The sequence below is a fragment of the Lissotriton helveticus genome, chromosome 3_2 (genome assembly GCF_964261635.1).
Source record: "Lissotriton helveticus chromosome 3_2, aLisHel1.1, whole genome shotgun sequence".
Lineage (NCBI taxonomy): Eukaryota > Metazoa > Chordata > Amphibia > Caudata > Salamandridae > Lissotriton > Lissotriton helveticus.
The window spans coordinates 404,656,496-404,683,781 of NC_136062.1; the positions used below are offsets into that span (position 1 = coordinate 404,656,496).

The 27,286-nt window shown below is 45.0% G+C and overlaps 1 protein-coding gene, 9 non-coding genes and 1 pseudogene across 10 annotated transcripts in view; all 11 read left to right on the plus strand.

The window, feature by feature from the left end:
- The window catches only part of TRIM44 (tripartite motif containing 44), a 504,386-nt gene that overhangs the window by 428,503 nt on the left and 48,597 nt on the right, over positions 1 to 27,286 (plus strand). The window lies entirely within an intron of this gene.
- On the plus strand, positions 1,239 to 1,378 carry LOC144826789 (U4 spliceosomal RNA). The gene has a single exon (XR_013609957.1). It is a non-coding gene; the product is annotated as a U4 spliceosomal RNA (small nuclear RNA).
- Positions 3,332 to 3,471, plus strand: LOC144826704 (U4 spliceosomal RNA). Its single transcript, XR_013609899.1, has one exon. It is a non-coding gene; the product is annotated as a U4 spliceosomal RNA (small nuclear RNA).
- On the plus strand, positions 5,425 to 5,564 carry LOC144826790 (U4 spliceosomal RNA). Its single transcript, XR_013609958.1, has one exon. It is a non-coding gene; the product is annotated as a U4 spliceosomal RNA (small nuclear RNA).
- On the plus strand, positions 7,520 to 7,659 carry LOC144826791 (U4 spliceosomal RNA). Its single transcript, XR_013609959.1, has one exon. It is a non-coding gene; the product is annotated as a U4 spliceosomal RNA (small nuclear RNA).
- LOC144826792 (U4 spliceosomal RNA) lies at positions 9,502 to 9,641 on the plus strand. Its single transcript, XR_013609960.1, has one exon. It is a non-coding gene; the product is annotated as a U4 spliceosomal RNA (small nuclear RNA).
- On the plus strand, positions 11,595 to 11,734 carry LOC144826793 (U4 spliceosomal RNA). Its single transcript, XR_013609961.1, has one exon. It is a non-coding gene; the product is annotated as a U4 spliceosomal RNA (small nuclear RNA).
- Positions 13,577 to 13,716, plus strand: LOC144826794 (U4 spliceosomal RNA). The gene has a single exon (XR_013609962.1). It is a non-coding gene; the product is annotated as a U4 spliceosomal RNA (small nuclear RNA).
- On the plus strand, positions 15,670 to 15,809 carry LOC144826678 (U4 spliceosomal RNA). Its single transcript, XR_013609874.1, has one exon. It is a non-coding gene; the product is annotated as a U4 spliceosomal RNA (small nuclear RNA).
- On the plus strand, positions 17,765 to 17,904 carry LOC144826679 (U4 spliceosomal RNA). The gene has a single exon (XR_013609875.1). It is a non-coding gene; the product is annotated as a U4 spliceosomal RNA (small nuclear RNA).
- On the plus strand, positions 19,860 to 20,013 carry LOC144826710 (U4 spliceosomal RNA; annotated as a pseudogene).

A 27,286-nucleotide genomic window follows, 5' to 3' on the forward strand; every position in this document is an offset into this window, starting at 1 on the left:
GTTGGAATGTTTAGCATGAGAGTGCCTCGGGCATTCCAGGCTGGACAGGTTCCTCTGTTCATTCTCTGCTGTGTCCCCTAAGTGACCCGAGTGCTGACTTTATTATCTCGAGGAATAAACCCTTCTACTGTTCACTGCTATGCCTATGAAGCGTCCTCCTTCTACCGATAGAGCTTGAATTGGCGACGAGGATGGGATCCGAACCCACCCGTGCAAGCACAAAGTAGTTATTGTCTAAATACATAGATAATACATGTAATAAAATTACCTACGTATATAATGATTATCATGAAAAATAACACAACATGATTCTTGGTGAAAACTGACTAACTGTAATTTCCCTTCTAGCTGTAAGACAATTGACTACCCTCTGCAGTCTCGGTAGAGAGGCCAAGAATTGAATGTGTCTGAAGAGTGAGTCCTGTTTTGATCCACTTGGGCAGACACATATTGATGGGTAATGACCTGGAGTGGGAGGCCAGCTTTGCTGCTGAGAGCCTCACGCTATTGGCTCTGGTGTGAGTTTAGTGCAGCCAGTGGGCCAAGATGAGCTCGCCTAGTGGACGTATTCAATCATAAATTGTGCGGCAGGAGAGAGTTGGCTAAATTATGTCAAGAGAGTCCGATTATGCAGCACATTCTGTGCAGTATTCAATCCTAATTTGCCATTTTAATGCTTGTTGCTGTAAAAGGGATCCTGACACCGTTCAAACTACAAAGTTATGTTGAGTAGGGAAAGTATATACATTCAGCGGAGCCCGTGGTAAACAAGTTTCCCGGTAAATAGGGATTTTGCGTTGAAAGAAAGAGAAATGTACAGTGTGCAGGCAGCAGAAAACAGCTCAACATGTGGATGTCATGCAATAAAAGGTGTGCCTCTTTCATTCTTTGTGCCACAGTTGGGTATTAGTACTACTTTTCACTCAGTATCTATGCTTTGTGCTACTTTCTTTACTGAAAGTGCCCTCTTACATATCTGTGATGTCACAGGAATTTTTGCTCAAGCGGTGACCGGGACCTATGAAAGGAAATGCTAATTAGCATATGTACCCCCAGAATCCTTTGCGCACAATACATCGTGTTTATAAGGCTGACAGGTAATAGAGTATAGTTCAGAGTATTGCTCCTGGTGAGTTGTTGTTACATGTGTCTGAGTGATGTGTGAGGCCGATTTTTCCACACTCTAAGTGTACTAAGTTTCTTTTCCGGTGCGTACCCCGAGTGATTTACCTCTCTTTAGCTTTGCGCAGTGGCAGTATCGTAGCCAATGAGGTCGAACCGAGGCGCGATTATTGCTTATTGAAAACTTTACCCAATACCCCGCTGTGGCGACTTGAAATATAGTCGACATTGCAATTTTTGACAGTCTCTAAGGAGGCTGATTTTACTGTCAAAGAAAGAGAACTGACCGACTGAATAAGAGGGACAACCTCCACTGGATCTGAATTTGGTGATTTAACCACATTATGTTGTTATGGCTTCAATATGGTAATAGTATTCATGAGGGGTGCCTAAAACTCATTAATTTGTGAAATAACCGAAAGTTATGTGTTTTTGTCTGCATGTGGATTCAAAAATCCCACATACAATCCGACACACTTATTACCAAACCTGAACTAAATCACCTGTACCCAACTAATTACTACAGTAGACATTTATTGGGGTTTGGGGTGTTGTAAGAACCCAAACAGCCCCCTGAAGCTACGCCCCTGTCTAAACGTGCCACTGGTAGCAGTGTGAGCACATTAGAGTGAGAACCCCTTAAACATACCAGTGCCCTCTGTGCACATAAGAGATTAATAGGTTTGTTGGCTGTGTTGTGAGGGCACAGAGGTATTCTTTGGGCGGAGACAACAATAATCCAGCAGGTGCAGTGTCACCGGGGCCCTTTGCAGCGTATTTACGGCTGTGTTTATCTACCCACCCAGAGGACGGGGACCTTAGCGGAAAAATAGGTTCTAATTGTTTGTTGGTTTATGTTTTTATCATTATTTTGTATGTAGGTCTTTTTCTGATATGTATTATCCATGTGTTTAGGCAGTGACTTCTGTGTTTGGTTAGTTCCAGGATTGATGCTGTGTGATGTCATGGTGGTTGGAATGTTTAGCATGAGAGTGCCTCGGGCATTCCAGGCTGGACAGGTTCCTCTGTTCATTCTCTGCTGTGTCCCCTAAGTGACCCGAGTGCTGACTTTATTATCTCGAGGAATAAACCCTTCTACTGTTCACTGCTATGCCTATGAAGCGTCCTCCTTCTACCGATAGAGCTTGAATTGGCGACGAGGATGGGATCCGAACCCACCCGTGCAAGCACAAAGTAGTTATTGTCTAAATACATAGATAATACATGTAATAAAATTACCTACGTATATAATGATTATCATGAAAAATAACACAACATGATTCTTGGTGAAAACTGACTAACTGTAATTTCCCTTCTAGCTGTAAGACAATTGACTACCCTCTGCAGTCTCGGTAGAGAGGCCAAGAATTGAATGTGTCTGAAGAGTGAGTCCTGTTTTGATCCACTTGGGCAGACACATATTGATGGGTAATGACCTGGAGTGGGAGGCCAGCTTTGCTGCTGAGAGCCTCACGCTATTGGCTCTGGTGTGAGTTTAGTGCAGCCAGTGGGCCAAGATGAGCTCGCCTAGTGGACGTATTCAATCATAAATTGTGCGGCAGGAGAGAGTTGGCTAAATTATGTCAAGAGAGTCCGATTATGCAGCACATTCTGTGCAGTATTCAATCCTAATTTGCCATTTTAATGCTTGTTGCTGTAAAAGGGATCCTGACACCGTTCAAACTACAAAGTTATGTTGAGTAGGGAAAGTAAATACATTCAGCGGAGCCCGTGGAAAACAAGTTTCCCGGTAAATAGGGATTTTGCGTTGAAAGAAAGAGAAATGTACAGTGTGCAGGCAGCAGAAAACAGCTCAACATGTGGATGTCATGCAATAAAAGGTGTGCCTCTTTCATTCTTTGTGCCACAGTTAGGTATTAGTACTACTTTTCACTCAGTATCTATGCTTTGTGCTACTTTCTTTACTCAAAGTGCCCTCTTACATATCTGTGATGTCACAGGAATTTTTGCTCAAGCGGTGACCGGGACCTTTGAAAGGAAATGCTAATTAGCATATGTACCCCCAGAATCCTTTGCGCACAATACATCGTGTTTATAAGGCTGACAGGTAATAGAGTATAGTTCAGAGTATTGCTCCTGGTGAGTTGTTGTTACATGTGTCTGAGTGATGTGTGAGGCCGATTTTTCCACACTCTAAGTGTACTAAGTTTCTTTTCCGGTGCGTACCCCGAATGATTTACCTCTCTTTAGCTTTGCGCAGTGGCAGTATCGTAGCCAATGAGGTCGAACCGAGGCGCGATTATTGCTTATTGAAAACTTTACCCAATACCCCGCTGTGGCGACTTGAAATATAATCGACATTGCAATTTTTGACAGTCTCTAAGGAGGCTGATTTTAGTGTCAAAGAAAGAGAACTGACCGACTGACTAAGAGGGACAACCTCCACTGGATCTGAATTTGGTGATTTAACCACATTATGTTGTTATGGCTTCAATATGGTAATAGTATTCATGAGGGGTGCCTAAAACTCATTAATTTGTGAAATAACCGAAAGTTATGTGTTTTTGTCTGCATGTGGATTCAAAAATCCCACATACAATCCGACACACTTATTGCCAAACCTGAACTAAATCACCTGTACCCAACTAATTACTACAGTAGACATTTATTGGGGTTTGGGGTGTTGTAAGAACCCAAACAGCCCCCTGAAGCTACGCCCCTGTCTAAACGTGCCACTGGTAGCAGTGTGAGCACATTAGAGTGAGAACCCCTTAAACATACCAGTGCCCTCTGTGCACATAAGAGATTAATAGGTTTGTTGGCTGTGTTGTGAGGGCACAGAGGTATTCTTTGGGCGGAGACAACAATAATCCAGCAGGTGCAGTGTCACCGGGGCCCTTTGCAGCGTATTTACGGCTGTGTTTATCTACCCACCCAGAGGACGGGGACCTTAGCGGAAAAATAGGTTCTAATTGTTTGTTGGTTTATGTTTTTATCATTATTTTGTATGTAGGTCTTTTTCTGATATGTATTATCCATGTGTTTAGGCAGTGACTTCTGTGTTTGGTTAGTTCCAGGATTGATGCTGTGTGATGTCATGGTGGTTGGAATGTTTAGCATGAGAGTGCCTCGGGCATTCCAGGCTGGACAGGTTCCTCTGTTCATTCTCTGCTGTGTCCCCTAAGTGACCCGAGTGCTGACTTTATTATCTCGAGGAATAAACCCTTCTACTGTTCACTGCTATGCCTATGAAGCGTCCTCCTTCTACCGATAGAGCTTGAATTGGCGACGAGGATGGGATCCGAACCCACCCGTGCAAGCACAAAGTAGTTATTGTCTAAATACATAGATAATACATGTAATAAAATTACCTACGTATATAATGATTATCATGAAAAATAACACAACATGATTCTTGGTGAAAACTGACTAACTGTAATTTCCCTTCTAGCTGTAAGACAATTGACTACCCTCTGCAGTCTCGGTAGAGAGGCCAAGAATTGAATGTGTCTGAAGAGTGAGTCCTGTTTTGATCCACTTGGGCAGACACATATTGATGGGTAATGACCTGGAGTGGGAGGCCAGCTTTGCTGCTGAGAGCCTCACGCTATTGGCTCTGGTGTGAGTTTAGTGCAGCCAGTGGGCCAAGATGAGCTCGCCTAGTGGACGTATTCAATCATAAATTGTGCGGCAGGAGAGAGTTGGCTAAATTATGTCAAGAGAGTCCGATTATGCAGCACATTCTGTGCAGTATTCAATCCTAATTTGCCATTTTAATGCTTGTTGCTGTAAAAGGGATCCCGACACCGTTCAAACTACAAAGTTATGTTGAGTAGGGAAAGTATATACATTCAGCGGAGCCCGTGGTAAACAAGTTTCCCGGTAAATAGGGATTTTGCGTTGAAAGAAAGAGAAATGTACAGTGTGCAGGCAGCAGAAAACAGCTCAACATGTGGATGTCATGCAATAAAAGGTGTGCCTCTTTCATTCTTTGTGCCACAGTTAGGTATTAGTACTACTTTTCACTCAGTATCTATGCTTTGTGCTACTTTCTTTACTGAAAGTGCCCTCTTACATATCTGTGATGTCACAGGAATTTTTGCTCAAGCGGTGACCGGGACCTATGAAAGGAAATGCTAATTAGCATATGTACCCCCAGAATCCTTTGCGCACAATACATCGTGTTTATAAGGCTGACAGGTAATAGAGTATAGTTCAGAGTATTGCTCCTGGTGAGTTGTTGTTACATGTGTCTGAGTGATGTGTGAGGCCGATTTTTCCACACTCTAAGTGTACTAAGTTTCTTTTCCGGTGCGTACCCCGAGTGATTTACCTCTCTTTAGCTTTGCGCAGTGGCAGTATCGTAGCCAATGAGGTCGAACCGAGGCGCGATTATTGCTTATTGAAAACTTTACCCAATACCCCGCTGTGGCGACTTGAAATATAGTCGACATTGCAATTTTTGACAGTCTCTAAGGAGGCTGATTTTACTGTCAAAGAAAGAGAACTGACCGACTGAATAAGAGGGACAACCTCCACTGGATCTGAATTTGGTGATTTAACCACATTATGTTGTTATGGCTTCAATATGGTAATAGTATTCATGAGGGGTGCCTAAAACTCATTAATTTGTGAAATAACCGAAAGTTATGTGTTTTTGTCTGCATGTGGATTCAAAAATCCCACATACAATCCGACACACTTATTGCCAAACCTGAACTAAATCACCTGTACCCAACTAATTACTACAGTAGACATTTATTGGGGTTTGGGGTGTTGTAAGAACCCAAACAGCCCCCTGAAGCTACGCCCCTGTCTAAACGTGCCACTGGTAGCAGTGTGAGCACATTAGAGTGAGAACCCCTTAAACATACCAGTGCCCTCTGTGCACATAAGAGATTAATAGGTTTGTTGGCTGTGTTGTGAGGGCACAGAGGTATTCTTTGGGCGGAGACAACAATAATCCAGCAGGTGCAGTGTCACCGGGGCCCTTTGCAGCGTATTTACGGCTGTGTTTATCTACCCACCCAGAGGACGGGGACCTTAGCGGAAAAAAAGGTTCTAATTGTTTGTTGGTTTATGTTTTTATCATTATTTTGTATGTAGGTCTTTTTCTGATATGTATTATCCATGTGTTTAGGCAGTGACTTCTGTGTTTGGTTAGTTCCAGGATTGATGCTGTGTGATGTCATGGTGGTTGGAATGTTTAGCATGAGAGTGCCTCGGGCATTCCAGGCTGGACAGGTTATTCTGTTCATTCTCTGGTGTGTCCCCTAAGGGACCCGAGTGCTGACTTTATTATCTCGAGGAATAAACCCTTCTACTGTTCACTGCTATGCCTATGAAGCGTCCTCCTTCTACCGATAGAGCTTGAATTGGCGACGAGGATGGGATCCGAACCCACCCGTGCAAGCACAAAGTAGTTACTGTCTAAATACATAGATAATACATGTAATAAAATGACCTACGTATATAATGATTATCATGAAAATATAACACAACATGATTCTTGGTGAAAACTGACTAACTGTAATTTCCCTTCTAGCTGTAAGACAATTGACAACCCTCTGCAGTCTCGGTAGAGAGGCCAAGAATTGAATGTGTCTGAAGAGTGAGTCCTGTTTTGATCCACTGGGGCAGACACATATTGATGGGTAATGACCTGGAGTGAGGAGGCCAGCTTTGCTGCTGAGAGCCTCACGCTAGTGGCTCTGATGTGAGTTTAGTGCAGCCAGTGGGCCAAGATGAGCTCGCCTAGTGGACGTATTCAATCATAAATTGTGCGGCAGGAGAGAGTTGGCTAAATTATGTCAAGAGAGTCAGATTATGCAGCACATTCTGTGCAGTATTTAATCCTAATTTGCCATTTTAATGCTTGTTGCTGTAAAAGGGATCCCGACACCGTTCAAACTACAAAGTTATGTTGAGTAGGGAAAGTAAATACATTCAGCGGAGCCCGTGGAAAACAAGTTTCCCGGTAAATAGGGATTTTGCGTTGAAAGAAAGAGAAATGTACAGTGTGCAGGCAGCAGAAAACAGCTCAACATGTGGATGTCATGCAATAAAAGGTGTGCCTCTTTCATTCTTTGTGCCACAGTTAGGTATTAGTACTACTTTTCACTCAGTATCTATGCTTTGTGCTACTTTCTTTACTCAAAGTGCCCTCTTACATATCTGTGATGTCACAGGAATTTTTGCTCAAGCGGTGACCGGGACCTTTGAAAGGAAATGCTAATTAGCATATGTACCCCCAGAATCCTTTGCGCACAATACATCGTGTTTATAAGGCTGACAGGTAATAGAGTATAGTTCAGAGTATTGCTCCTGGTGAGTTGTTGTTACATGTGTCTGAGTGATGTGTGAGGCCGATTTTTCCACACTCTAAGTGTACTAAGTTTCTTTTCCGGTGCGTACCCCGAGTGATTTACCTCTCTTTAGCTTTGCGCAGTGGCAGTATCGTAGCCAATGAGGTCGAACCGAGGCGCGATTATTGCTTATTGAAAACTTTACCCAATACCCCGCTGTGGCGACTTGAAATATAGTCGACATTGCAATTTTTGACAGTCTCTAAGGAGGCTGATTTTACTGTCAAAGAAAGAGAACTGACCGACTGAATAAGAGGGACAACCTCCACTGGATCTGAATTTGGTGATTTAACCACATTATGTTGTTATGGCTTCAATATGGTAATAGTATTCATGAGGGGTGCCTAAAACTCATTAATTTGTGAAATAACCGAAAGTTATGTGTTTTTGTCTGCATGTGGATTCAAAAATCCCACATACAATCCGACACACTTATTGCCAAACCTGAACTAAATCACCTGTACCCAACTAATTACTACAGTAGACATTTATTGGGGTTTGGGGTGTTGTAAGAACCCAAACAGCCCCCTGAAGCTACGCCCCTGTCTAAACGTGCCACTGGTAGCAGTGTGAGCACATTAGAGTGAGAACCCCTTAAACATACCAGTGCCCTCTGTGCACATAAGAGATTAATAGGTTTGTTGGCTGTGTTGTGAGGGCACAGAGGTATTCTTTGGGCGGAGACAACAATAATCCAGCAGGTGCAGTGTCACCGGGGCCCTTTGCAGCGTATTTACGGCTGTGTTTATCTACCCACCCAGAGGACGGGGACCTTAGCGGAAAAATAGGTTCTAATTGTTTGTTGGTTTATGTTTTTATCATTATTTTGTATGTAGGTCTTTTTCTGATATGTATTATCCATGTGTTTAGGCAGTGACTTCTGTGTTTGGTTAGTTCCAGGATTGATGCTGTGTGATGTCATGGTGGTTGGAATGTTTAGCATGAGAGTGCCTCGGGCATTCCAGGCTGGACAGGTTCCTCTGTTCATTCTCTGCTGTGTCCCCTAAGTGACCCGAGTGCTGACTTTATTATCTCGAGGAATAAACCCTTCTACTGTTCACTGCTATGCCTATGAAGCGTCCTCCTTCTACCGATAGAGCTTGAATTGGCGACGAGGATGGGATCCGAACCCACCCGTGCAAGCACAAAGTAGTTACTGTCTAAATACATAGATAATACATGTAATAAAATGACCTACGTATATAATGATTATCATGAAAATATAACACAACATGATTCTTGGTGAAAACTGACTAACTGTAATTTCCCTTCTAGCTGTAAGACAATTGACAACCCTCTGCAGTCTCGGTAGAGAGGCCAAGAATTGAATGTGTCTGAAGAGTGAGTCCTGTTTTGATCCACTGGGGCAGACACATATTGATGGGTAATGACCTGGAGTGAGGAGGCCAGCTTTGCTGCTGAGAGCCTCACGCTAGTGGCTCTGATGTGAGTTTAGTGCAGCCAGTGGGCCAAGATGAGCTCGCCTAGTGGACGTATTCAATCATAAATTGTGCGGCAGGAGAGAGTTGGCTAAATTATGTCAAGAGAGTCAGATTATGCAGCACATTCTGTGCAGTATTTAATCCTAATTTGCCATTTTAGGGATTTTGCGTTGAAAGAAAGAGAAATGTACAGTGTGCAGGCAGAAGAAAACAGCTCAACATGTGGATGTCATGCAATAAAAGGTGTGCCTCTTTCATTCTTTGTGCCACAGTTAGGTATTAGTACTACTTTTCACTCAGTATCTATGCTTTGTGCTACTTTCTTTACTCAAAGTGCCCTCTTACATATCTGTGATGTCACAGGAATTTTTGCTCAAGCGGTGACCGGGACCTATGAAAGGAAATGCTAATTAGCATATGTACCCCCAGAATCCTTTGCGCACAATACATCGTGTTTATAAGGCTGACAGGTAATAGAGTATAGTTCAGAGTATTGCTCCTGGTGAGTTGTTGTTACATGTGTCTGAGTGATGTGTGAGGCCGATTTTTCCACACTCTACGTGTACTAAGTTTCTTTTCCGGTGCGTACCTCGAGTGACTCACCTCTCTTTAGCTTTGCGCAGTGGCAGTATCGTAGCCAATGAGGTCGAACCGAGGCGCGATTATTGCTTATTGAAAACTTTACCCAATACCCCGCTGTGGCGACTTGAAATATAGTCGACATTGCAATTTTTGACAGTCTCTAAGGAGGCTGATTTTACTGTCAAAGAAAGAGAACTGACCGACTGAATAAGAGGGACAACCTCCACTGGATCTGAATTTGGTGATTTAACCACATTATGTTGTTATGGCTTCAATATGGTAATAGTATTCATGAGGGGTGCCTAAAACTCATTAATTTGTGAAATAACCGAAAGTTATGTGTTTTTGTCTGCATGTGGATTCAAAAATCCCACATACAATCCGACACACTTATTGCCAAACCTGAACTAAATCACCTGTACCCAACTAATTACTACAGTAGACATTTATTGGGGTTTGGGGTGTTGTAAGAACCCAAACAGCCCCCTGAAGCTACGCCCCTGTCTAAACGTGCCACTGGTAGCAGTGTGAGCACATTAGAGTGAGAACCCCTTAAACATACCAGTGCCCTCTGAGCACATAAGAGATTAATAGGTTTGTTGGCTGTGTTGTGAGGGCACAGAGGTATTCTTTGGGCGGAGACAACAATAATCCAGCAGGTGCAGTGTCACCGGGGCCCTTTGCAGCGTATTTACAGCTGTGTTTATCTACCCACCCAGAGGACGGGGACCTTAGCGGAAAAATAGGTTCTAATTATTTGTTGGTTTATGTTTTTATCATTATTTTGTATGTAGGTCTTTTTCTGATATGTATTATCCATGTGTTTAGGCAGTGACTTCTGTGTTTGGTTAGTTCCGGGATTAATGCTGTGTGATGTCATGGTGGTTGGAATGTTTAGCATGAGAGTGCCTCGGGCATTCCAGGCTGGACAGGTTCCTCTGTTCATTCTCTGCTGTGTCCCCTAAGTGACCCGAGTGCTGACTTTATTATCTCGAGGAATAAACCCTTCTACTGTTCACTGCTATGCCTATGAAGCGTCCTCCTTCTACCGATAGAGCTTGAATTGGCGACGAGGATGGGATCCGAACCCACCCGTGCAAGCACAAAGTAGTTATTGTCTAAATACATAGATAATACATGTAATAAAATTACCTACGTATATAATGATTATCATGAAAAATAACACAACATGATTCTTGGTGAAAACTGACTAACTGTAATTTCCCTTCTAGCTGTAAGACAATTGACTACCCTCTGCAGTCTCGGTAGAGAGGCCAAGAATTGAATGTGTCTGAAGAGTGAGTCCTGTTTTGATCCACTTGGGCAGACACATATTGATGGGTAATGACCTGGAGTGGGAGGCCAGCTTTGCTGCTGAGAGCCTCACGCTATTGGCTCTGGTGTGAGTTTAGTGCAGCCAGTGGGCCAAGATGAGCTCGCCTAGTGGACGTATTCAATCATAAATTGTGCGGCAGGAGAGAGTTGGCTAAATTATGTCAAGAGAGTCCGATTATGCAGCACATTCTGTGCAGTATTCAATCCTAATTTGCCATTTTAATGCTTGTTGCTGTAAAAGGGATCCTGACACCGTTCAAACTACAAAGTTATGTTGAGTAGGGAAAGTATATACATTCAGCGGAGCCCGTGGTAAACAAGTTTCCCGGTAAATAGGGATTTTGCGTTGAAAGAAAGAGAAATGTACAGTGTGCAGGCAGCAGAAAACAGCTCAACATGTGGATGTCATGCAATAAAAGGTGTGCCTCTTTCATTCTTTGTGCCACAGTTAGGTATTAGTACTACTTTTCACTCAGTATCTATGCTTTGTGCTACTTTCTTTACTGAAAGTGCCCTCTTACATATCTGTGATGTCACAGGAATTTTTGCTCAAGCGGTGACCGGGACCTATGAAAGGAAATGCTAATTAGCATATGTACCCCCAGAATCCTTTGCGCACAATACATCGTGTTTATAAGGCTGACAGGTAATAGAGTATAGTTCAGAGTATTGCTCCTGGTGAGTTGTTGTTACATGTGTCTGAGTGATGTGTGAGGCCGATTTTTCCACACTCTAAGTGTACTTAGTTTCTTTTCCGGTGCGTACCTCGAGTGACTCACCTCTCTTTAGCTTTGCGCAGTGGCAGTATCGTAGCCAATGAGGTCGAACCGAGGCGCGATTATTGCTTATTGAAAACTTTACCCAATACCCCGCTGTGGCGACTTGAAATATAGTCGACATTGCAATTTTTGACAGTCTCTAAGGAGGCTGATTTTACTGTCAAAGAAAGAGAACTGACCGACTGAATAAGAGGGACAACCTCCACTGGATCTGAATTTGGTGATTTAACCACATTATGTTGTTATGGCTTCAATATGGTAATAGTATTCATGAGGGGTGCCTAAAACTCATTAATTTGTGAAATAACCGAAAGTTATGTGTTTTTGTCTGCATGTGGATTCAAAAATCCCACATACAATCCGACACACTTATTGCCAAACCTGAACTAAATCACCTGTACCCAACTAATTACTACAGTAGACATTTATTGGGGTTTGGGGTGTTGTAAGAACCCAAACAGCCCCCTGAAGCTACGCCCCTGTCTAAACGTGCCACTGGTAGCAGTGTGAGCACATTAGAGTGAGAACCCCTTAAACATACCAGTGCCCTCTGTGCACATAAGAGATTAATAGGTTTGTTGGCTGTGTTGTGAGGGCACAGAGGTATTCTTTGGGCGGAGACAACAATAATCCAGCAGGTGCAGTGTCACCGGGGCCCTTTGCAGCGTATTTACGGCTGTGTTTATCTACCCACCCAGAGGACGGGGACCTTAGCGGAAAAATAGGTTCTAATTGTTTGTTGGTTTATGTTTTTATCATTATTTTGTATGTAGGTCTTTTTCTGATATGTATTATCCATGTGTTTAGGCAGTGACTTCTGTGTTTGGTTAGTTCCAGGATTGATGCTGTGTGATGTCATGGTGGTTGGAATGTTTAGCATGAGAGTGCCTCGGGCATTCCAGGCTGGACAGGTTCCTCTGTTCATTCTCTGCTGTGTCCCCTAAGTGACCCGAGTGCTGACTTTATTATCTCGAGGAATAAACCCTTCTACTGTTCACTGCTATGCCTATGAAGCGTCCTCCTTCTACCGATAGAGCTTGAATTGGCGACGAGGATGGGATCCGAACCCACCCGTGCAAGCACAAAGTAGTTACTGTCTAAATACATAGATAATACATGTAATAAAATGACCTACGTATATAATGATTATCATGAAAATATAACACAACATGATTCTTGGTGAAAACTGACTAACTGTAATTTCCCTTCTAGCTGTAAGACAATTGACAACCCTCTGCAGTCTCGGTAGAGAGGCCAAGAATTGAATGTGTCTGAAGAGTGAGTCCTGTTTTGATCCACTGGGGCAGACACATATTGATGGGTAATGACCTGGAGTGAGGAGGCCAGCTTTGCTGCTGAGAGCCTCACGCTAGTGGCTCTGATGTGAGTTTAGTGCAGCCAGTGGGCCAAGATGAGCTCGCCTAGTGGACGTATTCAATCATAAATTGTGCGGCAGGAGAGAGTTGGCTAAATTATGTCAAGAGAGTCAGATTATGCAGCACATTCTGTGCAGTATTTAATCCTAATTTGCCATTTTAGGGATTTTGCGTTGAAAGAAAGAGAAATGTACAGTGTGCAGGCAGAAGAAAACAGCTCAACATGTGGATGTCATGCAATAAAAGGTGTGCCTCTTTCATTCTTTGTGCCACAGTTAGGTATTAGTACTACTTTTCACTCAGTATCTATGCTTTGTGCTACTTTCTTTACTCAAAGTGCCCTCTTACATATCTGTGATGTCACAGGAATTTTTGCTCAAGCGGTGACCGGGACCTATGAAAGGAAATGCTAATTAGCATATGTACCCCCAGAATCCTTTGCGCACAATACATCGTGTTTATAAGGCTGACAGGTAATAGAGTATAGTTCAGAGTATTGCTCCTGGTGAGTTGTTGTTACATGTGTCTGAGTGATGTGTGAGGCCGATTTTTCCACACTCTAAGTGTACTTAGTTTCTTTTCCGGTGCGTACCTCGAGTGACTCACCTCTCTTTAGCTTTGCGCAGTGGCAGTATCGTAGCCAATGAGGTCGAACCGAGGCGCGATTATTGCTTATTGAAAACTTTACCCAATACCCCGCTGTGGCGACTTGAAATATAGTCGACATTGCAATTTTTGACAGTCTCTAAGGAGGCTGATTTTACTGTCAAAGAAAGAGAACTGACCGACTGAATAAGAGGGACAACCTCCACTGGATCTGAATTTGGTGATTTAACCACATTATGTTGTTATGGCTTCAATATGGTAATAGTATTCATGAGGGGTGCCTAAAACTCATTAATTTGTGAAATAACCGAAAGTTATGTGTTTTTGTCTGCATGTGGATTCAAAAATCCCACATACAATCCGACACACTTATTGCCAAACCTGAACTAAATCACCTGTACCCAACTAATTACTACAGTAGACATTTATTGGGGTTTGGGGTGTTGTAAGAACCCAAACAGCCCCCTGAAGCTACGCCCCTGTCTAAACGTGCCACTGGTAGCAGTGTGAGCACATTAGAGTGAGAACCCCTTAAACATACCAGTGCCCTCTGAGCACATAAGAGATTAATAGGTTTGTTGGCTGTGTTGTGAGGGCACAGAGGTATTCTTTGGGCGGAGACAACAATAATCCAGCAGGTGCAGTGTCACCGGGGCCCTTTGCAGCGTATTTACAGCTGTGTTTATCTACCCACCCAGAGGACGGGGACCTTAGCGGAAAAATAGGTTCTAATTATTTGTTGGTTTATGTTTTTATCAATATTTTGTATGTAGGTCTTTTTCTGATATGTATTATCCATGTGTTTAGGCAGTGACTTCTGTGTTTGGTTAGTTCCGGGATTAATGCTGTGTGATGTCATGGTGGTTGGAATGTTTAGCATGAGAGTGCCTCGGGCATTCCAGGCTGGACAGGTTCCTCTGTTCATTCTCTGCTGTGTCCCCTAAGTGACCCGAGTGCTGACTTTATTATCTCGAGGAATAAACCCTTCTACTGTTCACTGCTATGCCTATGAAGCGTCCTCCTTCTACCGATAGAGCTTGAATTGGCGACGAGGATGGGATCCGAACCCACCCGTGCAAGCACAAAGTAGTTATTGTCTAAATACATAGATAATACATGTAATAAAATTACCTACGTATATAATGATTATCATGAAAAATAACACAACATGATTCTTGGTGAAAACTGACTAACTGTAATTTCCCTTCTAGCTGTAAGACAATTGACTACCCTCTGCAGTCTCGGTAGAGAGGCCAAGAATTGAATGTGTCTGAAGAGTGAGTCCTGTTTTGATCCACTTGGGCAGACACATATTGATGGGTAATGACCTGGAGTGGGAGGCCAGCTTTGCTGCTGAGAGCCTCACGCTATTGGCTCTGGTGTGAGTTTAGTGCAGCCAGTGGGCCAAGATGAGCTCGCCTAGTGGACGTATTCAATCATAAATTGTGCGGCAGGAGAGAGTTGGCTAAATTATGTCAAGAGAGTCCGATTATGCAGCACATTCTGTGCAGTATTCAATCCTAATTTGCCATTTTAATGCTTGTTGCTGTAAAAGGGATCCTGACACCGTTCAAACTACAAAGTTATGTTGAGTAGGGAAAGTATATACATTCAGCGGAGCCCGTGGTAAACAAGTTTCCCGGTAAATAGGGATTTTGCGTTGAAAGAAAGAGAAATGTACAGTGTGCAGGCAGCAGAAAACAGCTCAACATGTGGATGTCATGCAATAAAAGGTGTGCCTCTTTCATTCTTTGTGCCACAGTTAGGTATTAGTACTACTTTTCACTCAGTATCTATGCTTTGTGCTACTTTCTTTACTGAAAGTGCCCTCTTACATATCTGTGATGTCACAGGAATTTTTGCTCAAGCGGTGACCGGGACCTATGAAAGGAAATGCTAATTAGCATATGTACCCCCAGAATCCTTTGCGCACAATACATCGTGTTTATAAGGCTGACAGGTAATAGAGTATAGTTCAGAGTATTGCTCCTGGTGAGTTGTTGTTACATGTGTCTGAGTGATGTGTGAGGCCGATTTTTCCACACTCTAAGTGTACTAAGTTTCTTTTCCGGTGCGTACCCCGAGTGATTTACCTCTCTTTAGCTTTGCGCAGTGGCAGTATCGTAGCCAATGAGGTCGAACCGAGGCGCGATTATTGCTTATTGAAAACTTTACCCAATACCCCGCTGTGGCGACTTGAAATATAGTCGACATTGCAATTTTTGACAGTCTCTAAGGAGGCTGATTTTACTGTCAAAGAAAGAGAACTGACCGACTGAATAAGAGGGACAACCTCCACTGGATCTGAATTTGGTGATTTAACCACATTATGTTGTTATGGCTTCAATATGGTAATAGTATTCATGAGGGGTGCCTAAAACTCATTAATTTGTGAAATAACCGAAAGTTATGTGTTTTTGTCTGCATGTGGATTCAAAAATCCCACATACAATCCGACACACTTATTGCCAAACCTGAACTAAATCACCTGTACCCAACTAATTACTACAGTAGACATTTATTGGGGTTTGGGGTGTTGTAAGAACCCAAACAGCCCCCTGAAGCTACGCCCCTGTCTAAACGTGCCACTGGTAGCAGTGTGAGCACATTAGAGTGAGAACCCCTTAAACATACCAGTGCCCTCTGTGCACATAAGAGATTAATAGGTTTGTTGGCTGTGTTGTGAGGGCACAGAGGTATTCTTTGGGCGGAGACAACAATAATCCAGCAGGTGCAGTGTCACCGGGGCCCTTTGCAGCGTATTTACGGCTGTGTTTATCTACCCACCCAGAGGACGGGGACCTTAGCGGAAAAATAGGTTCTAATTGTTTGTTGGTTTATGTTTTTATCATTATTTTGTATGTAGGTCTTTTTCTGATATGTATTATCCATGTGTTTAGGCAGTGACTTCTGTGTTTGGTTAGTTCCAGGATTGATGCTGTGTGATGTCATGGTGGTTGGAATGTTTAGCATGAGAGTGCCTCGGGCATTCCAGGCTGGACAGGTTATTCTGTTCATTCTCTGGTGTGTCCCCTAAGGGACCCGAGTGCTGACTTTATTATCTCGAGGAATAAACCCTTCTACTGTTCACTGCTATGCCTATGAAGCGTCCTCCTTCTACCGATAGAGCTTGAATTGGCGACGAGGATGGGATCCGAACCCACCCGTGCAAGCACAAAGTAGTTACTGTCTAAATACATAGATAATACATGTAATAAAATGACCTACGTATATAATGATTATCATGAAAATATAACACAACATGATTCTTGGTGAAAACTGACTAACTGTAATTTCCCTTCTAGCTGTAAGACAATTGACAACCCTCTGCAGTCTCGGTAAAGAGGCCAAGAATTGAATGTGTCTGAAGAGTGAGTCCTGTATTGATCCACTGGGGCAGACACATATTGATGGGTAATGACCTGGAGTGAGGAGGCCAGCTTTGCTGCTGAGAGCCTCACGCTAGTGGCTCTGATGTGAGTTTAGTGCAGCCAGTGGGCCAAGATGAGCTCGCCTAGTGGACGTATTCAATCATAAATTGTGCGGCAGGAGAGAGTTGGCTAAATTATGTCAAGAGAGTCAGATTATGCAGCACATTCTGTGCAGTATTTAATCCTAATTTGCCATTTTAATGCTTGTTGCTGTAAAAGGGATCCCGACACCGTTCAAACTACAAAGTTATGTTGAGTAGGGAAAGTAAATACATTCAGCGGAGCCCGTGGAAAACAAGTTTCCCGGTAAATAGGGATTTTGCGTTGAAAGAAAGAGAAATGTACAGTGTGCAGGCAGCAGAAAACAGCTCAACATGTGGATGTCATGCAATAAAAGGTGTGCCTCTTTCATTCTTTGTGCCACAGTTAGGTATTAGTACTACTTTTCACTCAGTATCTATGCTTTGTGCTACTTTCTTTACTCAAAGTGCCCTCTTACATATCTGTGATGTCACAGGAATTTTTGCTCAAGCGGTGACCGGGACCTTTGAAAGGAAATGCTAATTAGCATATGTACCCCCAGAATCCTTTGCGCACAATACATCGTGTTTATAAGGCTGACCGGTAATATAGTATAGTTCAGAGTATTGCTCCTGGTGAGTTGTTGTTACATGTGTCTGAGTGATGTGTGAGGCCGATTTTTCCACACTCTAAGTGTACTAAGTTTCTTTTCCGGTGCGTACCCCGAGTGACTTACCTCTCTTTAGCTTTGCGCAGTGGCAGTATCGTAGCCAATGAGGTCGAACCGAGGCGCGATTATTGCTTATTGAAAACTTTACCCAATACCCCGCTGTGGCGACTTGAAATATAGTCGACATTGCAATTTTTGACAGTCTCTAAGGAGGCTGATTTTACTGTCAATGAAAGAGAACTGACCAACTGAATAAGAGGGACAACCCCCACTGGATCTGAATTTGGTGATTTAACCACATTATGTTGTTATGGCTTCAATATGTTAATAGTATTCATGAGGGGTGCCTAAAACTCATTAATTTGTGAAATAACCGAAAGTTATGTGTTTTTGTCTGCATGTGGATTCAAAAATCCCACATACAATCCGACACACTTATTGCCAAACCTGAACTAAATCACCTGTACCCAACTAATTACTACAGTAGACATTTATTGGGGTTTGGGGTGTTGTAAGAACCCAAACAGCCCCCTGAAGCTACGCCCTTGTCTAAACGTGCCACTGGTAGCAGTGTGAGCACATTAGAGTGAGAACCCCTTAAACATACCAGTGCCCTCTGTGCACATAAGAGATTAATAGGTTTGTTGGCTGTGTTGTGAGGGCACAGAGGTATTCTTTGGGCGGAGACAACAATAATCCAGCAGGTGCAGTGTCACCGGGGCCCTTTGCAGCGTATTTACGGCTGTGTTTATCTACCCACCCAGAGGACGGGGACCTTAGCGGAAAAATAGGTTCTAATTGTTTGTTGGTTTATGTTTTTATCATTATTTTGTATGTAGGTCTTTTTCTGATATGTATTATCCATGTGTTTAGGCAGTGACTTCTGTGTTTGGTTACTTCCAGGATTGATGCTGTGTGATGTCATGGTGCTTGGAATGTTTAGCATGAGAGTGCCTCGGGCATTCCAGGCTGGACCGGTTCCTCTGTTCATTCTCTGGTGTGTCCCCTAAGGGACCCGAGTGCTGACTTTATTATCTCGAGGAATAAACCCTTCTACTGTTCACTGCTATGCCTATGAAGCGTCCTCCTTCTACCGATAGAGCTTGAATTGGCGACGAGGATGGGATCCGAACCCACCCGTGCAAGCACAAAGTAGTTACTGTCTAAATACATAGATAATACATGTAATAAAATGACCTACGTATATAATGATTATCATGAACATATAACACAACATGATTCTTGGCGAATACTCACTAACTGTAATTTCCCTTCTAGCTGTAAGACAATTGGCAACCCTCTGCAGTCTCGGTAGAGAGGCCAAAAATTGAATGTGTCTGAAGAGTGAGTCCTGTTTTGATCCACTGGGGCAGACACATATTGATGGGTAATGACCTGGAGTGAGGAGGCCAGCTTTGCTGCTGAGAGCCACACGCTATTGGCTCTGATGTGAGTTTAGTGCAGCCAGTGGGCCAAGATGAGCTCGCCTAGTGGACGTATTCAATCATAAATTGTGCGGCAGGAGAGAGTTGGCTAAATTATGTCAAGAGAGTCAGATTATGCAGCACATTCTGTGCAGTATTTAATCCTAATTTGCCATTTTAATGCTTGTTGCTGTAAAAGGGATCCCGACACCGTTCAAACTACAAAGTTATGTTGAGTAGGGAAAGCATATACATTCAGCGGAGCCCGTGGTAAACAAGTTTCACTGTAAATAGGTATTTTGCGTTGAAAGAAAGTAAAATGTACAGTGTGCACGCAGCAGAAAACAGCTCAACATGTGGATGTCATGCAATAAAAGGTGTGCCTCTTTCATTCTTTGTGCCACAGTTAGGTATTAGTACTACTTTTCACTCAGTATCTATGCTTTGTGCTACTTTCTTTACTCAAAGTGCCCTCTTACATATCTGTGGTGTCACAGGAATTTTTGGTCAAGCGGTGATCGGGACCCTTGAAAGGAAATGCTAATTAGCATATGTACCCCCAGAATCCTTTGCGCACAATACATCGTGTTTATAAGGCTGACACATAATAGAGTATAGTTCAGAGTATTGCTCCTGGTGAGTAGTTGTTACATGTGTCTGAGTGATGTGTGAGGGTGACTTTTCCACACTGTAAGTGTACTAAGTTTCATTTCCGGTGCGTACCTCGAGTGACTTACCTCTCTTTAGCTTTGCGCAGTGGCAGTATCGTAGCCAATGAGGTCGAACCGAGGCGCGATTATTGAGGCGCGATTATTGCTTATTGAAAACTTTACCCAATACCCCGCTGTGGCGACTTGAAATATAGTCGACATTGCAATTTTTGACAGTCTCTAAGGAGGCTGATTTTACTGTCAATGAAAGAGAACTGACCAACTGAATAAGAGGGACAACCCCCACTGGATCTGAATTTGGTGATTTAACCACATTATGTTGTTATGGCTTCACTTCAATATGTTAATAGTATTCATGAGGGGTGCCTAAAACTCATTAATTTGTGAAATAACCGAAAGTTATGTGTTTTTGTCTGCACGTCGATTTTAAAAAACCACATAAAATCCGACACACTTATTGCCAAACCTGAACTAAATCACCTGTACCCAACTAATTACTACAGTAGACATTTATTGGGGTTTGGGGTGTTGTAAGAACCCAAACAGCCCCCTGAAGCTACGCCCCTGTCTAAACGTGCCACTGGTAGCAGTGTGAGCACATTAGAGAGAGAACCCCTTAAACATACCAGTGCCCTCTGTGCACATAAGAGATTAATAGGTTTGTTGGCTGTGTTGTGAGGGCACAGAGGTATTCTTTGGGCGGAGACAACAATAATCCAGCAGGTGCAGTGTCACCTGGGCCCTTTGCAGCGTATTTACGGCTGTGTTTATCTACCCACCCATAGGACGGGGACCTTTAGCGGAAAAATAGGTTCTAATTGTTTGTTGGTTTATGTTTTTATCATTATTTTGTATGTAGGTCATTTTCTGATCTGTATTATCCATGTATTTAGGCATTGACTTCTTTGTTTGGTTAGTTCCAGGATTGATGCTGTGTGATGTCATGGTGGTTGGAATGTTTAGCATGAGAGTGCCTCGGGGCTCGGCCATTCCAGGCTGGACAGGTTCCTCTGTTCATTCTCTGGTGGGTCCCCTAAGGGACCCGAGTGCTGACTTTATTATCTCGAGGAATAAACCCTTCTACTGTTCACTGCTTGGCCTATGAAGATTCCTCCTTCTACCGATAGAGCTTGAATTGGCGACGTGGATGGGATCCGAACCCACCCGTGCAAGCACAAAGTAGTTACTGTCTAAATACATAGATAATACATGTAATAAAATGACCTACGTATATAATGATTAACATGAAAATATAACACAACATGATTCTTGGTGAAAACTCACTAACTGTAATTTCCCTTCTAGCTGTAAGACAATTGGCAACCCTCTGCAGTCTCGGTAGAGAGGCCAAGAATTGAATGTGGCTGAAGAGTGAGTCCTGTTTTGATCCACTTGGGCAGACACATATTGATGGGTAATGACCTGGAGTGAGGAGGCCAGCTTTGCTGCTGAGAGCCTGACGCTATTGGGTCTGGTGTGAGTTTAGTGCAGCCAGTGGGACAAGATGAGCTCGCCTAGTGGACGTATTCAATCATAAATTTTGCGGCAGGAGAGAGTTGGCTAAATTATGTCAAGAGAGTCAGATTATGCAGCACATTCTGTGCAGTATATAATCCTAATTTGCCATTTTAATGCTTGTTGCTGTAAAAGGGATCCCGACACCGTTCAAACTACAAAGTTATGTTGAGTAGGGAAAGTATATACATTCAGCGGAGCCCGTGGTAAACACGTTTCACTGTAAATAGGGATTTTGCATTGAAAGAAAGTAAAATGTACAGTGTGCACGCAGCAGAAAACAGCTCAACATGTGGATGTCATGCAATAAAAGGTGTGCCTCTTTCATTGTTTGTGCCACAGTTAGGTATTAGTACTACTTTTCACTCAGTATCTATGCTTTGTGCTACTTTCTTTACTCAAAGTGCCCTCTTACATATCTGTGGTGTCACAGGAATTTTTGCTCAAGCGGTGACAGGGACCTATGAAAGGAAATGCTAATTAGCATATGTACCCCCAGAATCCTTTGTGCACAATACATCGTGTTTATAAGGCTGACAGGTAATAGAGTATAGGTTCGAGGCATGTGGGCTGCTGAATTCATATCTATAGCATAGATCGCCTCCTAGTGTTGGGTCCGGATGATTGCACATTGTTGTCCTGGAAGAGTCTTCGAAGTATCACGAGATAGGTTGCTCCTCCCCTGGACTACAGTGCGCATGGGCATCGACTCCATCCTCAGATTGTTTTTTTCCGCCATTGGGTTCGGATGTAATTTCGTTATCTTCAGTTCGGAATAAACTTAAACTTTTTCGAGGCCAGAAGGCCTTTTTCGAACCGTCGGTATTGTTTGCGTTCGGTCCCCGGTACAGTTCCAACTCTATTCGAGTCGGATATCCAGGGAGTCATGTGACCCTTCGGTGATCGAGGCCCAGTCGACGCAGCAAGACTTTCGACGGCATGGAACGGAGTCCGTTCAAGAAGTGTCCCGTGTGCGGATCGAAGTATCCCCACATTGACGTCCATCCAGTGTGCAATAAGTGCCTGTCGCCGGACCACGACGAAGCCAGCTGTATGGCCTGTTCCAGGTTTCGTTCGAAGAAAACGATTCGGCTTCGGCGCGTGGCGCGCCTCGAGTCCCGGCGCTCGGCCCCGGCACCGGTGGACATCTTCGAGGACGATGAAGCAGACGGACAACAGGTTCAGATGCAGATTTCACCTCCAACGGTGGACATCGACTACGACTACGAAGCGGATGTCGAAGGCCTAGACGTAGAAGTCGACGAGGTAGGAGACGACGATGAGGCCTATGGGGCCATGGAAGATAGCTCAGAGGCCCCGTTCGAACAATTACAAAGGCTCAGGTCGAGGGATCGCCACATGGCCTTACCCAAGACCTTATACCAGAATCCACGGCCCCGCCTTCCGGCCCGGCCACGGACAATTCGGCGGAGCCGCCATTGTCGAAAACGAAACCGAAACTGAAACCATCGGTGTCGACAAAAACAAAAATGGTCGAGGCGCCATCGAAACCGAAGACGTCTGCTCCCCCATCGTCTTCCGAGGTGTCGGGGCAATCGAAGCCGAAGAAAGCTGATGACCCGGTCAAGGTGCCGAAAGTGGTCAAGGTCGTCGAGCCGAAAACAAAAAAGGCCGTCGACTCGGAGTCCAGCAAGGCCGTCGAGCCGAAGTCCAAAAAGGCCGTCGAGCCGAAGTCAGGCAAAGGCGTCGAGCCGAAGACCGGAACCCCGACGCCAGTAGTTAAGGCCGCCGATCCGAGACCGCCGGCGTCAACGTCTTCGGCCAAGGACAGAGATCGTAGCGCCCCTAAAGAGGATGCTCCTACGCCTCGATCGGAGAAGCCAAAGTCATCGACGCTCGGGTCTTCCTCTGGGGGTGTACCGAGGTCAACTGTCGGGTCGACGAAGCCGTCCGCTTCCTTTACGAAGCAGGTCTCGGACTCCCTCAAGCCAATTAGGGACAAGGCTTCAGCGTCGGAACCTAAGACACCTTCCACCCCGAAGCAAGCTGTCCCGACGCCAAAGGCTTCGACGCCGATCCTCTTCACGTTGCCGCCGAAGGTGGCGCCGAAGGCCTTCGCACCGCGCTCGGTGCCCAAGGACTCTGTGGTGTCGAAGCCAACTCACCCGGCTGGGAGTTTGATGCATCGGCCACCCTTACTAGAAGAGCAGTCAGAGCATTTCATCGATGCCGACACCGGGAAGCTTACGCTTTATAAAAGGAAAATCACGGCATCTCAGCCTTTGGAGTCATACACAATTCCTCTAATGCGCAAAAGGCCTGCTCCAGAATCACCGGTCTTGGTCGAACCGATAGTTCCTCAGACTCCAAGAATTGCAACACCCTCACCCACTTACTCTGATGGAGAGGATGCAGGGGAACAGGACGAGGAATACAATTTTCCTGCCAACACAGAGCCTGATGAACAACAGGACTCATGGGGTGGGGCAGGTGACCAAGGGGATCAGCACACCGTCCAGGACCCTCAGGTGTACAACGTCAAGACCTCTCCCACTGAGGATTCTGCGGTCTTTAATGCCTTAATTGAGAGGGCAGCTAAAAACCACGATGTGGAAATGCATGCTGACCCTGTGGAGGTGGACTTCCTCTTTGACACTTTCTCAACTGCTGAAAAAACTGTAAAGACTCTTCCAATGCTGAAGGGGGTCCTTAAGCATGCTGCGGACATTTTTAAGGAACCCACACGGTCAAGGGTAGTCAACCCTAGAATTGAGAAAAAATACAGACCGGCACCTGGCGATCCTACCTACATCAAGGGCTAGTTGCCATTGGACTCTTTGGTAGTTTCTAATGCCCGCAAGAGGGCGAATTCGCAGACCACCGGTGAAGCTCCTCCCCCAGACAAAGAGTCTAAAGTGCTGGAGGCATCGGGAAAGAGAGTAGCGGCTCAGGCGGCCAATATCTGGCGTATCTCTAACACGCAGGCACTCTTGGCTAGATACGACAGGGCACACTACGACACTCTAGAGACCCTGTTGCAGCATCTACCAGATCAATATAAAGAGGCAGGGGAGATGCTTATCCAAGAAGGGAAGCTCATCTCGAACGCTTCCATCAAATGTGCACTGGATGTTGCGGACACTGCTGCCAGGGCGATTAACACCAGTGTAATGCTAAGACGTCAAGCATGGCTTAGGATCTCCGGGTTTAAGCCGGAAATACAAACTACCATCCTTAACCAGCCGGTAAACCCTGACAGATTATTTGGTCCTGAGGTGGATACCACCCTGGAAAAAATAAAGAAAGATACCGAAACTGCCAAGTCCATGGGGGCACTCCAGTCCCAGCAGTTTTGGGGGAGCACTTTTCGTCGCTCAGGCAATAGAGGTGTTTCCAGGGGCCAAATGTCACAGCACACACAATTCAACAAGGGTGGTGCGCAATCCTCTTACACCAAGCAGAGTAGGGGAGGATACCGCGGCAACAGCGCCAAGGGCAGAGGCAGGGGCAACAACAACTCCCGTTCCTCCGCCCCCAGCAAACAGTGACTCCCTGTCACTGCCCCCCGACCAGCCAACACCTGTCGGGGGGGGAGACTCAAGCAGTTCCTGCCAGTCTGGAAATCCATCACCACAGACAGGTGGGTCAGGAAACTTATCCAGTTCGGCTATTGTTTGGAGCTAACATCCACTCCACCCAACATACCACCAAGACACCGTCCTATGTCCACAAGCATTTGCACTTATTGCAGCAGGAGGTTCTTGTAATGCTGCAAAAAGGCGCGATAGAGCTCGTGCCAGTGGAGGAAGAAGGCACAGGGGTGTATTCCCTGTACTTCTTAATCCCAAAGAAGGACGGGTCCCTCAGACCTATTCTGGACCTAAGGCCCCTGAACCGGTACATTCTCTCAGAACACTTCCACATGCTAACACTGCAGCAGGTTCTTCCATTGCTCAATCAGGGAGACTTCCTCGCAACCTTGGATCTCAAGGATGCTTACTTTCACATCCCACTCCATCCATCACACAGGAAATACCTCAGGTTCACCATTCAGAATTGGCATTACCAATTCAAGGTCTTTCCTTTCAGGGTGACCACAGCCCCCAGAGTGTTCACAAAATGTCTGGCGACAGTGGCGGCGCACCTCAGGAGACAAAACGTGCATGTCTATCCTTATCTGGACGACTGGCTGGTTCAGGCAAGGTCAGCCCAGCAGTGCGCCGCCGATATGTCCCACACCATTCACCTTCTTCACGGTCTGGGCTTCTCACTAAACTATCCGAAGTCGCACCTTCAGCCAGCCCATGTGTGGCAGTATCTGGGCGCGACGATAGATACTCTGGCAGCCACGGCTCAGCCGAATTCAGTGAGGATCGACAACATCCAGTCGCTAATCCAAAAGTTCAGACCGCAACACTCACTTCCAGCAAGAGTGTTCATGCAGTTGATAGGCATGATAGCCTCCTGCATCTTCATAGTCCCGCACGCACGGTAGCATATGCGTCCGCTCAAAGAATGCTTGGCACATCAGTGGACTCAGGCTCAAGGACAGTTGAACGACCTAGTGTTGGTGACCGGTCGGGCATACAAGTCTCTGCATTGGTGGACTCCACACAACCTTTGCAAGGGCCGACCGTTCCAAGAGCCTGTGCCACAGATTATCCTGACGACGGACGCATCTCTCCAGGGATGGGGAGCTCATGTGCTCCATTACACGGTGCAGGGACTATGGACGACGCAGCAAAGGAAGATGCACATCAACTACCTAGAACTGTTGGCAATCTTCATGGCACTCAAGTCCTTCAAAGTACATCTGTGCAACAAAATTGTGTTGATCCGGACAGACAACATGACGGCCATGTACTACATCCAAAAGCAGGGAGCTACACACTCTCCACAGTTGTCTCATCTGGCCCAGAGCATGTGGAAGTGGGCCATTTAGAGGGACATCTTCCTCATGGCGGAACACCTCCCGGGCAAGGACAATCAGATGGCGGATCTGCTCAGCAAATACAGCCACCAGATGCACGAGTGGGAGATACATTCATCAGTACTCTGCCCGTACTTCCAGCAGTGGGGTCATCCAGAAATAGACCTGTTTGCCACAAGGGAAAACGCAAAATGCCAAAGCTTTGCCGCCAGGTTCCCTCACCCACAGTCGCAGGGCAATGCAATATGGATGAACTGGTCAGGCAGATTTGCGTACGCTTTTCCCCCAGCACCTCTCATAACGCACGAAAGCTAAAGCAGCACTCGATAACACTCATCCTGGTTGCTCCAACGTGGGCATGCCAACCATGGTACACCACGTTTCTAGAACTCTCCGTGGTACCGCATCCAAGGCTGCACCTCACACCCAGGCTCTTGACGCAGAACCATGGCGACATTCAGCACCCAGATCCGCAACAGCTCAATCTGGCGATCTGGCTCCTGAGGTCTTAGAATTTGGCTACCTTGATTTGCCTCCTGAATGCATGGACATCATCCGGGAGGCAAGAAAGCCCACTACCAGAGCTTGCTATGCAGCTAAATGGAAGCGGTTTGTCATTTACTGTACTGAACACAACATCAACCCGCTAGATGCATCCATTCCTAATATCATCTGCTATTTGTTACATCTTTACAAATGCAATCTGGATATGCTTCCATTCGGATACACTTATCCGCTATAGCGGCTTATCTCCAAAACAGGCAGCATCTCTCTGTTTTCAGGGTGCCTGCCATTAAAGCCTTCCTAGAAGGGCTGAAGCGGGTCATCCCTCCCAGGACCCCGCCAGCTCCTGTGTGGAACCTCAACGTGGTCCTCACCAGGTTGATGGGCCCACCTTTTGAGCTTCTCCATTCCTATGAGATTCAGTTCTTAACATGGAAAGTGGCTTTTCTCATTGCCATTACATCTCTACGCCGTGTTAGTGAGCTACAGGCGCTCACTGTACAAGAACCATTTATTCAAATTCATTCCAACAGGGTGGTGCTGCGCACTAACCCTAAATTCCTTCCTAAAGTGGTTTTGCAGTTTCATGTC